Here is a 15,515-nt window from a genome sequence, read left to right as displayed (position 1 = left end):
CCGCGTGACGATGTGCGCCTGTCTGCTCTAGTCGTCGCTACGCCTATAGCCTTCATCCATCGAAGTCGCAGCGGGTGGCGCTTCGGAAGTCGCCTGCTAAATAAAGGCCCAGTCTTGATATCACTTTGCTGTCAACAGCACCATCTTACAAACTAAAATACGGTTGATTTGCGAGACGCCTTCGGCACCAAAGCTGACAAACTCCGGGCGAGCCGGATCGCATCGGCGGGCCAGCGGCGGCTGCGAGGCGATTGTACCAAGAAATTTGCTCGTATCACCGTTTTCCCTAATACGAGCTACTCAGTACTGACCAGTGTTCCTAAAATTGATATATTTTTAGATTTATCTATCCCACGGTTTCTTATTGTCGTCAACAACAATCTTCAGCTCATTTTATTATTGACGTCAACAACAATCTTCAGTTCATTGTTAAGACGCCGGGGAACAGGCTTGCCGGCCGGCCTGCTGGCTTGGTGTACTTCACGTTCGCAACAGAAATGACAAAACAACCATGCTATCAGAAAGGCTGACTGCTATATTCGAGCAAAGACAGCATGCCTGCGTAAGAGCCTAGCTTTCGGCAGCTACGCCGCCTGCGTGTGCGCCGGGCAACAGATAGTACTGCTTCCTGGCTGCCGCGGTCGTCGATAAGCATAGCTGGTCTCTCGTCGATGCCGCAGCTGAGGGCTCTTCGGGACTGGCCAGCGCAATAATAAAAATAATGCTCTCATCACCCCTTTACTGCCAACCCGTCCTACAATAAAATATACTCCCGATTTCCGCAGACTCAGGGACTCTGCAGTCGTAATAAAGGAAGTGCCATTTTTCAAGCTTCCTTGCATTTTATGAGGGGAGGATTTGTCAAGTGGTGTAGAGCCGTAGGAAGCTTAAGTTTGGTGACGTCACGCAAGGTCACTCACTAATTCATATACCGTAGGCATCTTAAGTGACCGGCGCAGCGAGAAAGGGTGTGTGGGTGGAGTTTCGGGGTGTAGGAGTGCGGCGCGTGAGCGGAGTAGGCGGGCGCAGTAAGCAGTGTGGTTGAGGTGTATAAGTGCGGGTTTGCGCGGAAGAGCCATGATTTCACTGAACGTTGCCCGTACAGCTTGCGCCATAAATCCCAAGCGCATTTAGCAGAGCTTATATTAGAACTGTATGATACCCTCCTAGCAGCCTTATAGAGGAAACTCATCGTACATGAAGCAAACATTTCCGCTTCTATTTAAAACACCATCTAGGATAACACGCGTTGGTCGTTGCGTTAAGAGGTGAAGTCAGGATAGCATGGCATCCCTATGGGAGCAGTAAATGTCAATCCTTGTATCTAAAATAAAGAATTAGTGATTTGAGCATCCGTTCTATATGCGAGAGCAGAGGAGAGTCACCCCTAGTGCCTACGGATGTCCATAGGAGTTCCGATGTGTGCAAGCTTAAACTTGTTTTCATACTCAAAGGGTTGCAGCGATGGCGTAGAGGTAGAGCATACGCCCCATTTTGCATGAGGACAGGGGCTCAAATCCTGTGTACGCGCAATTCTAAACCTCGTTTGAAAAAAAAAAAACACTGCGTGTCAATGGAATTGCATGACCAGTCCGGGGGCGCGGCCTGATAACGGTGACCAGAACCGATAGCAGCTCCAGCACTAGAGCGGGATTTGGCCAACCTGGTGTAGTACTTGGCCACTCCCTTGTATGAACAAACCAGCTAATCCTCGGCTCTCAGTCTCCAGGAGCTGTGGAACAAATCACCATGGCGGCGGTCAGACCTGTGACGCAGCGGAGGGTGCTAAGAATCTCTGGCTACGGACAAGCCGGAATTGGAAACTGAACCTGGAAAAATATGACGCTAGAACCTTATCCAGTATGGCTAGCCTAGCAGTGCTGTTCGAGGCACTAGCGTGTTTTAAATGAGATGTGATAAAGCTTGGTGCGGTTATGAGGACAGATCAAGCTTATACACTACTAAGGGGCGGGCACATACTGTGCTATCATGGATTAGGGGATAGACAAGAACTAGGTGTGGCACTTTTCATCAATCACGATACAGTTGCGAACATAGAGTAGTTCTTTAGTGTTAAAGAGGGGTCAGCAACTATCGAATAAAGGCTTAATAATAGGAAAAAGCTGAAGGTGGCGCAGGCCTACGCGCCTACATCCAGCCATGATCACCAGATCGTTGAAAGCTTCTATGAAGACGTGGAATGTGCAATGAACAGCGTAACATCACAATTCACTGTAACGGTGGGCCACTTCAATGCGAAGATAGGCAAGAAGCTGGCCGGAGACCAGCCTGTTGACAAATAGGCCATATGCTGCAGGAATAGCAAAGGGAAGTTATTAGCAGAGTTCGCAGAGATAAATAATTTATGGATCATGAATATCTTCTTCCGGAAACGAAAGAATAGGAAGTGGACGTGGAAGAGCCACAATGGTGTCTAAAAATGAAATCGACTTGCGCTCACCCTGTTATCGTGCAGGATGTGGAGGTCCTCGGAAAGGTGCGTCATAGCGAACACAAAATTCTAAGGTTTCGAATTAGCTTAGACTTGAAGAGCGAATGGAAGAAACTAGTCAAGCGGAAGCACATTAAGGAGTTAGAGGTAAGAGGGAAAGTAGAGGAAATCAGGATTTCGCTGCAGAACAGATATTCGGCTTTAACTGAGGAAGGCGATCTTGATGCTCAAACAATGCACCGTATTCTCACAGCTATCATTACGGAATGCTCAGTAGAAGTAGGCGGTAGGATGGTTCCACAAGATATACCGGCAAGCTATCTTGGGAGACGAAAGAGCTGATTAAGAAACGCCAAAGCATGAAATCGTCTGACCCTAGACAGAATAGAACTGGCACAGCTATCAAATTTAATAAATAAGCACAAGTCAGCCCATATAAGGAAGTTTTAAATGAAGAGGATCGAACACTGTCTAAAGAAAGGAGGTAGCCTAAAAGCAGTAAGTAGGAAACTAGGCATAAGAAAAAACCAGATGTATGCGTTAAGAGACAAAGATGACGATGTCACTAGCAATATGAATAAGATAGTAAAAGTAACCGAAGAGTTCTACGCATATCTATAGAGTGGCCAATGCAATGAGAAGGTTAATGAGAGAGGCAGCAACGCACAGCAATGCGTCATCCCGCCAGTAACGAAAGAGGAAGTAAAGAAAGTCTTAGGAGCAATGAAAAAGGGGAAATCAGCTGGTCAGGATCAGGTAACAGCTGATCTGTTCAAGGTCGGAAGGGAGATCGTGCTTTAAAAACTAGCCATTCTGTATACGCAATGCCCTAAGACTTCTAGCGTAACAGAATATTGGAAGAACGCTAACATTACATTGACTTCTCGAAAGGACACGTCTAGGACTCGAAAAATTACACACCGATCAGCTTACTGTGCGTTGCCTACAACGTATTGACTAAGGTTATCGCTAATAGAATAACGGTCAACCAAATGATCAGGCAGGATTTCTTAAACGGTACTACTGCAGCACTACCACCATACTTAGACCGCTGTCACCACATGCAGCTTGAGTGGATTGTCAATAATTAGAGCTTCCGGGAGAACCGAGACTCTGGGAAATCAATGAAGAGTTCTTATTGATACGAGCATTGTAAATGTGATTGACATTAACGTGTCAGAAGCAATCATTTCGGAAAAAAACTAAAATCAGTCAGGAGTAACCTTTAAAGTCGCAGTTCTAATTGGCAGCAAAAACAGTGGATGCGCGTCACGGAAATTAAATTCTGGTACCCCCACCTTGTCAGCGGGTTTCCAGCTATTGCTACGGCCTAAGGAGGATGCCCTCACTGATCATAATCCTCATTTTCTAGCCGCGTTCTGTAATCTTCATCGGATGCTTACAGAAAGCAGCATCTACCTAATTAGCTGCAGAAGTTACCACACAACACGACATATTGGAACTGGTTCACAAATATGCATTTAAAATTCACTTCCCTCTAACCACCTCGATATTCGTCCGCGAGAGTATTTAGCAATGGTGCACTGATGTACATTTGAAAGCTCTTGATCCGCGGGTTGCCTGACAAGAATGTGCAGAAAATATTCAGCAACACCATATTAAAAAAGTATTAGTAGTAACAAGAATAACGCGTGAGAATGTTGGAAAGTTATTTTTTTTCTATACTCACCTGGTTCCGTACTAACAGTGACGGCATTATAAACTTCCGCGCGGTCGTCATGACTGTTCCTCAGTCCATCGCACCTGTAAAATCTCCCATATGGTGAGGTATTCAACCTGCAGGAAAATTTAAGCATTGATGTCGTCGTTTATTGTAACCAAACTTTCTGGATAAATTTGTTACGAATAGGGGAAAAAACAAGCTCCTAAAGGCTAACTAGAAGAACCTGTGTTGTTGGGGAGCGGTAGATATTGCGATTAGTACCCTAGCGTAACGAATCCCAGTCCTTAAGGGATCGAGATAGCGTTAGCTGCATTGTGCCTACTACTACCGCATGAGAATGACCTGTCCACGGCTCACATGTATACATGTATACATTTTCATGCAAGACACACACTATAGGCGCTTGGGCTGGAAACCTAGATAAATATTAAAATATATCTTGAACTTACGTAATGGCTCCCGTTTCGATAGTGTTGAAAGCGGTGATGTTAGTTACAGAAATATTAACCTTTGGATTGTTATACCGGCAAAAGTTCCACGTCTCTTTCATAGTCGAACAAGCAATTTACCCTCACGCGAACTGAAACGCGATCAAGATAACTTGAAAGCCTGCACAGAAACGTTGAACTATTAGATACAGGAGAGCAAAGGCACACGGGTTCTATTGACACTTCTTAATAACGTGCCTCGCGCCTTCGAACTGAACATAAATTAGAATACTTTTCAGTCACCCTCAACTAAAATGTTTTAGGGTATTCATTTTGGGTTTAATTGCCGTGTCTTCGCTTACTCTCGCTGAGAGCATGTCTGCCACAGCCACTGCCACAGACGGCCAGTGTCCTGCAAAGCGTCGCGATAACGCTCTTTTCAGTTAGTACACGCTCAAAAGAAAAGAAATAAGCAATGGCACTAGTACCGGTGAGCACTTAAGGTCTTCATCAGCTAAAGGCATTTCAACTAAAGGCCTTTACCACAAAGGCCTTGGCCCTAGAGGCTTTCTGCCTAGAGGTCTTTACTCGGAAGGCATTCACCCTAAAGGTCTTTAAAGCATAAGACAATTACCCTAAATGCGTCTGGGTAGAAACCCAGGTAAAGACCTGCCAGATGTAGAGACTTGGCAGGTTGTCCAAAAGCCGCTTGACAGGTGGGCCGCCTGCCAAAAGTAACCGGGAAACAATGGTGCGTTTCTTAGCCGCGTAGCGAAGCACTTGTGGCAGCCCTTAAGCTCTGAATTTCTGTAAAGTAAGGTGAAGCCTTACCCTCAAGTTTTGACATTTGACACCTTTCGGCATTTAGGGATGCTGTAAAGGCTACGTTATACGGTTGACAACTAAAACCTGCTGCTCGGTTACTTTTGGCAAAGGGCGTACGCATTCCTGAAATCGAAAAAATCGCCTAGCACGGCTAGTGCGCTAAAAACACGAAAATTCCACCCTCAGCAGTAAAACTGAAATGCAGAAAAGGAAAGGCTCGGGCGACGTTTCACCGTGTTGACCTTTTTTAGCAACAGAAGCCATGTGTCACAAACGAGGTGAGGAGGCGGCCGAATCGAAGAGGAGAACCGCGGACCGCTTTTGCGAATGTCTTTTGCAAATACCACTGATGTTTGGCGCGACACATCGCCATCAACACAGAGCAGCAACATCGGCATCAGACGACAGCCTATGAAAGCCGCATCGTAGTAATTTCTTTGCGCTGAAGTTACTTTGCTCAGATTAGTAACCGAAGGCCGAGTTCGTCCGGGAAAGTACGAAGTTGGGGGCCCTCTGACGCTCAGCTGGCTTCGCTTTAAATTCGATGATCCGAGGTTCGGGCTAAAGAACATTTTAAGAGCCATTGTAGAATCCGTATCGATCTCGTAGGTCACTGCAATCACGTGGCGGAACACAAGGTGTGGGACACAATAGCATAACAGCAGCTTGGACAGTCCCACATTGCGCAAATGCGACCAGAGCATAAAGAGACCCAGGTGAGTAGGTGCCGCCTAGTAGCGGCGGTCGTAGTAGCTTTGCTGTATTGTATACGATGCAAGGACAAGACTACAGGACAGTTGGCTAGTGTCGTCTAAACGGGGAATAGCGCCTCTAGCATATCAGGAGTGGCAAGCGTTAGTGGCAGGCCGCATTGCCTCCAGAGAAAAATGCAACTTGCGACCGTCAGCAATAAAATTCCAATAAAGAAGAGTGTCAGGCAAGGAGACACGGTCTCGCCAATGCTATTCACCGCCTGTTATCAAGATGTTTTCAGACGCTTGGATTGCGAACAGTTGGAAATTAGAGTTAATAGAGAATAGCTATTCTGCGAATAAATATTCTGCGATTCGCTGATGCCATTTCCTTGCCGAACCACACAGGAGATGAAGTGCAAAGCATGATGAAGGACTTTGACAGGCAGAGCATATAGGCGGGTCTAAAATTTAATATGCAGAATACCAAAGTAGTGTTTAAGAGTCTCGCAAGGAAATATCAGTTTACAATTGTTAGCGATATGCTGGAAGTGGTAAGGAAATACGTCCACTTAGGGCAGGCAATGGCCGCGGATCGGGGTGACGAGAGAGAAATAACTAGATGCAGACACCTAAAAATAAAACTGTCACGATTTTAACCTATTAAAACATATTATAATGCGAAAGCTCTGGGTATTGGCTTTACTTGATTGCCTTTTGACCAAATCGGCCAAGGTCAAACTCCGGGGGTGACCCCGGCCAAATTTTGGAAATAACCCGGGCCACATTTTGTGGCCGCCATCGTGTCGAAAACGGTCAGTTTTGATTGGACATTGATTTTTGCACAAATTGGCCAAGGTAAAATTTCGGGTGTGGCCCGGGCCAAATTTTTGCAATTGCGCGGGCCATATTTGGAGGTAGCCATCGTGCTAGGCACGGTCAAATTGGGGTCACTATGTGTTTCATGCTCAGTTTCCCTTAACGCGGCACTGATATTGCTAGGAAACAGCGCTTCGCACTTATAGTAGAACTTTCTGACGGGCTAGTTGGTACATCTCTATCTACACCTATAGCGCTTCTTTCCTCTGTCTCCAAGTTTCCTGTGTACGTCCTGTTAGCGCACGCTGTTTATTTGCGCTTCTCTCTCTGTCTCCAAGTTTCTTGCGTACGTCCTGTTAGCACACGCTGTTTAATACGCACTTATAGACTCGGCTCTTTCCCATATCCCGCTAATTATTCCTCTCTTGTGCAAGCTGCAGCCACGTTATTCCCGCACAGTTGTCAATCTCCGCCAACCAGGCTTTCGCCGCTCTTTTTAACATTCCCTCACTTGCAATCCATTCCGTTACCATAAGGGATCATTGGTAATCTTACTTTCGTATTACGTAGCCAGCCCATTTCTTCTTTATTTTAAATAGGATATCATTAACTCGCGTTTGTTCCCCGATCCACTTTGCTCGCTGAGCTGCCCTCAGTTTAAATTAGTATTCTTCCGTCACCGAATTCCCACTCCACACATTCGCATGATACTTCTACAATGGTTGACTCAGCTGAAACGGATCAAGATTAATAAAAATAATACAATTTTCGCAACTGAAACCGAGTGAGTATTTTCATGAGCTACGCAAATTACTCGTTATTATTTTTTCTTCAGGCTCTTTTAATAATCAATTGAGATTTGTTTATAGACTCTTTAAATGTGACTTTACATTCAGGCGTGAATAAGGGTGTTGCCGAAAACCATGAATATCATCCCCTCCAAGTTCTTCCGACGAGGTAGCATTAGGGTAGCATCTTTTTATCGACGAAAATGCAAGCCCGTGAAATTTTAGAACCACGGCGTTCCTTCTCATCCTCTTCGAGGCTTCAATGTTTCTCAGTGGCAAGCGTGCTCTTCTGCAGAGTCCGAGGACACACGTTATGGCTACAGCTTGAAGGAACAACAACGTTCAGACGAAGCACATATGCTTATGTCCCCGCGAAAGATCACTTACGTTGTTTCGGCTTTGATTACAAACTTTGTGTAATTCACTCGCTGGCTAGTCAAGTTACTGATCCTAAAGAATTGGCATCGGTCTTCCCAATGGGTCCAATCATAGTTGACACCATATAGCCAGCTCTCCTTGGCCGCATTGCATGCCTGAAATCCAAAATGTTGAAATTATTTCCTTTGCCAGATACCGCATTGCATGTGAGACGTACTCTCCTTGCGTAACAGCTGCCTTTATAAACAAGTAAAAAAATATTACGGAGAGCACTTGGGACTACTTACGCGCTTTGAATGCTAAAGCATAGACTCATCGTGAGCTCTGTTCCGAGGTTGATTAAATATTAATTCCTTTCTAATGGCACACGTACTCATTAGCATACACTCGCATGGAAACTCATCCACCAGGTTCCCCTTTAATGGCGGAGGAGCAGCGCGGTATTGTGTCTTGGGGGTTGCATGCTCGCCAAGGAATTGAAGGTCCTTGGTTCATTTCCTCACACCATCGGAAGAGATTTTACTTTTCTTTTCTGTAGACGTCACTATCTTGTGTTCTACTGTTGACGTCATGCGAGGTGATGGTGACGTCACTGGAGGGGTTTTGGACCCCTCCTGCTTGTTAATGCCGCCTGGTTTCGTTGCCGATGAACCGCATTAATAATCGCATAAATGTGATGAATGACATTAACTACCGCGCTAGCTATGAGATCGAGTTCCGGGAGCGTCCTTCACATGCCTAGAAGAAAGATGTTCCGCGATGCGTGCGCTTGATTCAATAGAATAAAGGTCACATCCTGCCTGATCTCTGGGTCATGCGGGTACAGCTTCTCGGCCTCAGGATTGTACAATATCGACGGCCAGGATTGTGTTTTAACGCGATAGCGTGAGACTTGCCGTTAGGCGCGAGGCCCCGTGTCTGTGGGACAATAGCTCTCCATTATTCGAGAGGGTCGTGCCATCGTGACGACCTGGCTCGCGAGGGTAATGAAAACGCCACAATGATCACACATCACAACGGTGATGACGCCGGTGCGTAACTCCTCATTGGTCTATAAGGTCATGACGTCATTCTATCTTCAATATGTAGTGCCTCTGAAGGAAGAAACGCAAATGAGCTGAAAAGTAAAATGCTCGAGCCGGTACTGGAACATCTGCACCTTGGGTCGTGAGTCGGGAGCGCTACCCCTAGACCACTGAAACACGTTCCTTCCACTTGGTCAAAGAGATGCTTTGTGCGTCTCGTGGTAGATATAAATAAAAAACTAAAAATAAAATCAGCAATAGTGTTCGTGTCCGTGAAGCGATACGCAAAGGTGACCCCGGACCGCTGAAAGCGGCCCTTGACGCTATCGTGTGATACCCTAAAAGCGCTGTTTAATAGTCAGTTTTCACACTTGGCCTCAAACATGCTCCATGTATTGTAAAATGCTGCTCATATAGCTCCTATTCAGGGACAATGACCCTTCCGCCTGCTTTTGCACCTGCCTTTTCTCTTCGGACCGTCGCTGGCCTCATGTTCCGGGGGTGCCGCTCACTCAACGTTGAGGCTCTGGACGACGACACCCGTCTCGAAGCCTTCCAGTCAGCTTTGTACGTAGCGTATGCTTTGAGAAGCGAACTCGACAGTTTCCAACGCGAGCTGGTCGGTCTGAAAGAACCTATTTTCGCTCTGAGCGATCAAAAAGAGCTTGACGTTGCTCTGCCAAGCGTTAACGCTCAGCTACATATCACGCAGAGTTCCATATATAGTGCACATACCCCTCTTGTCGAATGCATCGATCGCTTGGAAGCGAGACGTTTTTGACGAGCAATTTTGAGCTGTAGAGTCAACGTACCCGTCATTGTGAATGCCAACTTTAGTTTTGTATGGCATGGAATTTCAATGCATGTAATATGTATTACTGGACTGTAACGCGGTTTTTCAAACGTGGAAAGTCGTCCTTCTATTATTTTTTGCTCTTTGCTGAAAATGATGAGTGTGGATTTCATTTTTACTTTTATATATTGCTGACCACTGCGTGGTGTTGGCAGTGCGGGAGTCTGTGGCCTTGTCAAGCTGCCATTATGACAGCTTTTTTTACAGGCCTCCGGCATCATGTACGCGTGATGCGAATAAAGTTATTATTATTATTAAGCTGCTCAACGTAACAACGTGGGCTTCACTCAAGATTGCCTTTCTGTATTGGTTGGACTCCAAGGTATCTTCTAATTAAAGGATGTTCAGCGGTGCCCAGCCAGCAGGGGAAACCTGCACTGCCTTTGTTTATCGTAAGCTCTAATTCAGGGACGAGTGTAATTTCCCAACGACACAAGCTGAAAAATATGGTGCCATCATGGCGACGCTTTCGTCTAAAAGCAGAAAGCATTTTTTTGACCGAAACTTCGCACTTCCAGACAACATGGTGACATCATTTTTTTCCATTTACGAGGAAGTAAACGGTAGAGACAACAGGCAATGGTAGACAATGGAAGGTTGTAGTCAGCTGCATGAGGAAAGGACGTTTCGTTAAGCATGGTCGATAAGCCAGTCACTGCGGAATTTTTTCGGTGGGAAGGCTTCATATTATTACGAGGTTAGTTCAGCATCAGGAACGGTACGCCTTACACAGAAGACACACCACGAAACAGGTCACACAAGCGCTAGCGGCAGCGTCTTCGTTTTCGCTTGGCTACTGCGTACCGTAACACCACTACCTCTCCCCCCCTCCGCCCCGCGGGAGAAGGCACAGACCTGGGGAGGCCTAGGGGGTGGATGAGAGTGGTAGGGTTTAAGACGGGCGACGTGCAGAAGCTGTGTGGAGGGGGCCACAGAAGGGGAGTGGGGGTGCAGCTGAGTGAGTTCATAGGTCACATCGCTCAGTTGCTTCAAGACGCGGTAAGGACCGACGTAACGAGGCAGGAGCTTCTCACACAGTCCCACAAGGCGTGCAGGGAGCCAGAGGAGTACCAGGGAGTCGGGAGGGTAATCGACGTCACGATGATGGAGGTCATAACGACGTTTGTGAGCGGTCTGAGAAGCGTGGAGACAATCTCTAGCGATTTGGCGGGCGGCGTCAGCACGGGAAATGGCATCACAAGCATAACTGCTAGTTGAAGGGTGAGAAGGCAGTAAGCTCTCAAAGGGTAGCAACGGGTCGCGGCCAAAAAGCAGGTAGAAGGGGAGTAACCGGTGGTATCATGGTGTGAGGAATTGTAGGCGAAGGTAACGAAGGTTAAAATAACGTCCCAGTCACAATGGTGGTCGGAGACATACATGGACAGCATGTCCGTCAGGGTGCGGTTAAGTCGCTAGTAAGGTCGTAAGTTTGGGGATGGTAGGCCGTGGTGAACTTGTGACATGTGGAGAAGGAGTGAAGAATGTCGTGGACCACTTTAGAAACAAAGCCGGGGCCTCGATGTGTAAGCAGATGACGAGGAGCGCCATGAAGCAAGACAACGTCATGGAGGAGAAAGTCGGCGACATCGAAGGCACAGCTGGTCGGGATAGCGCGCGTGATAGCGTACCGGGTGGTGTAATCGGTGGCAAATGCAATCCATTTATTCGCGGAAGTTGATGTGGGAAAAGGCCCGAGCAGATCGAGACCAACACGGAAAAATGGCTCGGTCGGAATGTCGATGGGCTGAAGCGGGCCACTAGGCGGGAACGGGGGCGTTTTCCGGCACTGACATTGATCGCAGGCAGCAACGTAACCGCGGACACAGCGGTAAAGGCCAGGCCAGAAGAACCGCCGGCGCACGGTGTCGTACGTGCGGGACACGCCGAGGTGTCCTGCAGTAGGTGCGTCATGAAGCTGGGCGAGGACTGTGGGGCAGAGATGCGTCGGGGCGACGAGCAAGAGGTCGGCGCCATGAGGGTGCATATTGCGTCGGTAGAGAATATCGTGATGCAGCACGAACAGGCTCAGGTCAGGATCGGAAGTGCCGCTTCGGAGGCGATCGATTATAGGGCGCAGAGACGGATCACGGCGCTGCTCGTCGTCTATGTGTACAAAGTCCGAGATGGACGAAACACAATAGTCGATATCATGGTTATGGGAATCAGGAGGATCGACAGGATGGCGGGACAAACAGTCAGCGTCTTGGTGCAACTGGCCGGACCTGTAAACAACAGGACATGTGTATTCCTGCAAGCGCAAGGCCCACTGACCCAGTCGGCCTGTGGGGTCTTTAAGAGAGGAGAGCCAACACAAGGCATCGTGGTCCGTAACGACGCAGAAGGGCCGCCCAAACAAATAAGGGCCGAAGTTTGTTAACGCCCAAACAAGTGCAAGGCACTTCCGCTCAGTGATGGAATAGTTACGTTCAGAGGGAGATAGCAGGCGGCTGGCGTAAGCAATGACAAGATAGTGGTCGCCTCGCCCAGCACCTCCACCAAATATTACGAGGTTATTTCAGCAGCAGGCACAGTACGCCGTACACAGAAGACACACCACGAAACGTGTCACACAAGCGCTAGCGGCAGCGTCTTCATCTTCGTCGACTACCCAGCGACACAACAACGTCGTCATCGCTTGGCGACTGCGTACCGTAACAATATTTTCTGGCCTGCGGTAGTAGGGAAACGATTCGTGAAAACCGGAGAAAAGTGCTGCTGTCCCAATGTCTGATATGGGCACCCTCTTCTTGTGATGACAGACCGAGGCGCAAAATTTGTAGCTCGCGGAACGTCAGCCAACTTGGAGAATCTTTAGACCTATCACGCCATTAGAACGGCCTATCACCTAGCGGCAGCTCACCGCAAAAACAATCAAGCAGATCATAGCAGTTACTACTGTTGGGAAAAATGGGCTGACGTATTACTCCACGTGATATTCTGTTAAAACACGGGGTATCATGATGCGTTCGAACACACCGTTTTCATTGGTACTTGGTAGAGACCATGTGCTTCAACTCCATGTCGTCTATAACTGCCGTCAGATCCAAGAACTAAGGGTAGACACCGCCTACTGTGTTGCAGTCCCCAAAACCACCTTCAGAAAGCCAAAGGTGGCCGCCGCTTGTACCAAGGTAGCTCTGAAAAATTGCGCTCTTCTGACAAGCGGCACAAAGGCATCGTGCTCGAGAAGGATCAGATGGGGCTTTCCTAGTCTTTGTCATTAGTTCTGAAGTGGACACGATGTTTTACAGGCCTGCACAGGACTGCAAGCATTTATTTTCCTGTGAGCTATCAGACTCAATTCGGCGGCGGGACTGGTACGAACTTTGTACATTTAGCGAAGCTGAAGCTGTACCTTAAACCAACTGCCGAGTTTCAGCAACGTGCGAACTGACTTTTTGGATGCACAGGCGTTGTGCAGTGCGCTGTTTTGGTACATAATGTACACTATTGGCTTAAAATGACCACGCAACGTGGTTTCTTTCTCAGCAGCGTTGTGGAGTGTTTATGGCACCCCTTTAGCACTAAATCTGTCTACGGTAAGGTACACCTTTCAAGATGCTTTTTTTTCCTTAAGGCGTGCCGTAAGGGCTCCACTGTACGCCTGGGAAGGAAACCCCATTGCTTGGTTATATTTGACAACGACGTTATACATATTGTGTGTATTTTATCTTACAGTGCACCGGAGGATGAAAGACGGTGATTGCGAAGAGCGCGCGAGGGGAAAAGCGGAGGAGGGTGACGTCATCGGTAAGGTATGCGTCGTTCGTCACAGATGGAGCAAGAGTAGCGCGCGCTGTAAACGCGCTGGCCGTTCGCCCGAGGCGAGGCTCATCGGCGGGGGAACGCTATGCACCATGCCAAAGTCGAAACCCAGGCATGCTTCCGTTCGTCATTGCCTATCCAGTATGCGGTTGCCTGCAGTTGGAGCACCGCAGCAGCTGCGTTCAAAAATCGCATTAGCCAGAAGCCTGTGATGTGACGCGGAACAACCTGCGGAATGCAGTCAGTCGCGGTTTCCTCAGCAGAGACGTAGCAGCCATTAGGCCTACTGTCTTGGATAGCAGTTTTACAGAAGTCACCGTTGGACGGCAGCTCACCTGCTTCAAGCATAAGAAAAATATCTTTCGGTTAATCAACATACTTTGAATAATCGCGTTTCGAACACCGCGCTCAGCAGGCACAGTGGTATTTGCCGAAAATGCAGCAGGAGAATAAGACATGCATGTGACTACTGAGCATGATCTAGCATCGAAAACTACGGCAAAGGTAGTGATATTACCTTTACAATGTCGGTAGAGGATCCTGAACACTTGTTATGAGCTGCAGCTTTGTTTAGTTCACAAAATATATGAACCAGGATGGCAACCAGAGCATGTAACTGCGGCATCGACCAGAACATCTTACAGCTGCAACTGAGACTGCACACGTGTAAATATGAAGAGCAAGGCGTTAGCGTTTTTTGTGCAACGCTAGGCTGCACTATATATAGTGCATGTTATGCTGCGCAGTGCAATGAATTTGGCAGGGAATTAAAGAAACGTTGCCACAGAAGGCCGCAGTCAAGATTTCGAAAGGTCAGTATGGGCGCCTCTGATGAATGGCACCTGCCACAATGCATTTAAAATAATCCACAGACATCAATCATCAAAAGACACGTATTTACTGAAAAAAAAATTATGACGTGCAGCAGCGTGGAAGAAAGATAATAGCAAAGAAAAACAAAAAGTGCTAAGCTTCGCTGCTCACCCGATAAATTCCTAGAGAAAGCCGGCTTAATGAGCGTTGTGCTGTGCTCCTTTCATTTTTTTTGCAAAGCGCAGACCAACCCGAGTAAACATATGCGCCATATTGCTGTTCTAAGTACGTGCAGTCAAGACTTGAGAGATTTTGCGACTTCTTGTCTTTACTCTCTTTGCGCATGAGAGAAATTTCACTGCGGTGACAAAGATTGTAACGATTGTAAGATTGTCCCCTGTTTTGTTGCTGCGCTATGGATCATAACGTATGCCCACTAGCCCGAACCATCACCTTGTTAAATTACATTGTAACGAAGTTGAGAGCGCCAGCGGGTGACAGCTCCTTCGGTCATAGCACTGGAAGAACAACAGCTGGGGCGCGCGCGCGGTGCTACCACGTGTGCCTTTTAGCTGGACCGTTTGAAGGTTCTGGAGTCGCGCCAACCTCAAGGCAGATAAAGAGTGGTAGCATAGGCGCCCCACGTTAAAAACATTGCGACTTGTGGTGCAGAGCCATCGCCCTCTTCGAAATGAGTGGACATCTGAACAGTGACGTCATAATCATAAATTTAAAGCGTAACGTCATAACCACGTTATTTCTGACAGGAAAATAAATCTTCGAACGCCTTGAGATTCGGTGTAACGCACTAGATCAGGACGAAGAAAAAAAACACATGACGACTACTGATTACCGACGCTATTTTTAGACAGTCAGCGCTTGTTGTATCTTATTCCTTCATCTTCCCCTTGTGTGCGGCGCTGAATTTCAAAAATGTTATCGTGCCAGTAGCCCAAATTATTTTTCACAATGCCGCTCAGTTATAGCTGTAGT

The 15,515-nt window shown here is 47.4% G+C and overlaps 1 long non-coding RNA gene across 1 annotated transcript; it reads right to left on the bottom strand.

Annotated features, from left to right (window-relative positions):
* Nucleotides 1–4,158: 4,158 nt before the first annotated feature.
* Nucleotides 4,159–14,400, bottom strand: LOC144119272 (uncharacterized). The gene is made up of 3 exons (XR_013312314.1): nt 14,227–14,400; nt 8,076–8,221; nt 4,159–4,249 (listed from the first exon to the last, which is right to left on the bottom strand). It is a non-coding gene; the product is annotated as an uncharacterized LOC144119272 (long non-coding RNA).
* Between the last annotated feature and the right edge of the window lie 1,115 nt (nt 14,401–15,515).

Source organism: Amblyomma americanum, chromosome 2 (genome assembly GCF_052857255.1).
Source record: "Amblyomma americanum isolate KBUSLIRL-KWMA chromosome 2, ASM5285725v1, whole genome shotgun sequence".
In the NCBI taxonomy this organism is placed as follows: Eukaryota; Metazoa; Arthropoda; class Arachnida; order Ixodida; family Ixodidae; genus Amblyomma; species Amblyomma americanum.
This window is presented reverse-complemented; position numbering and strand designations above follow the sequence as displayed.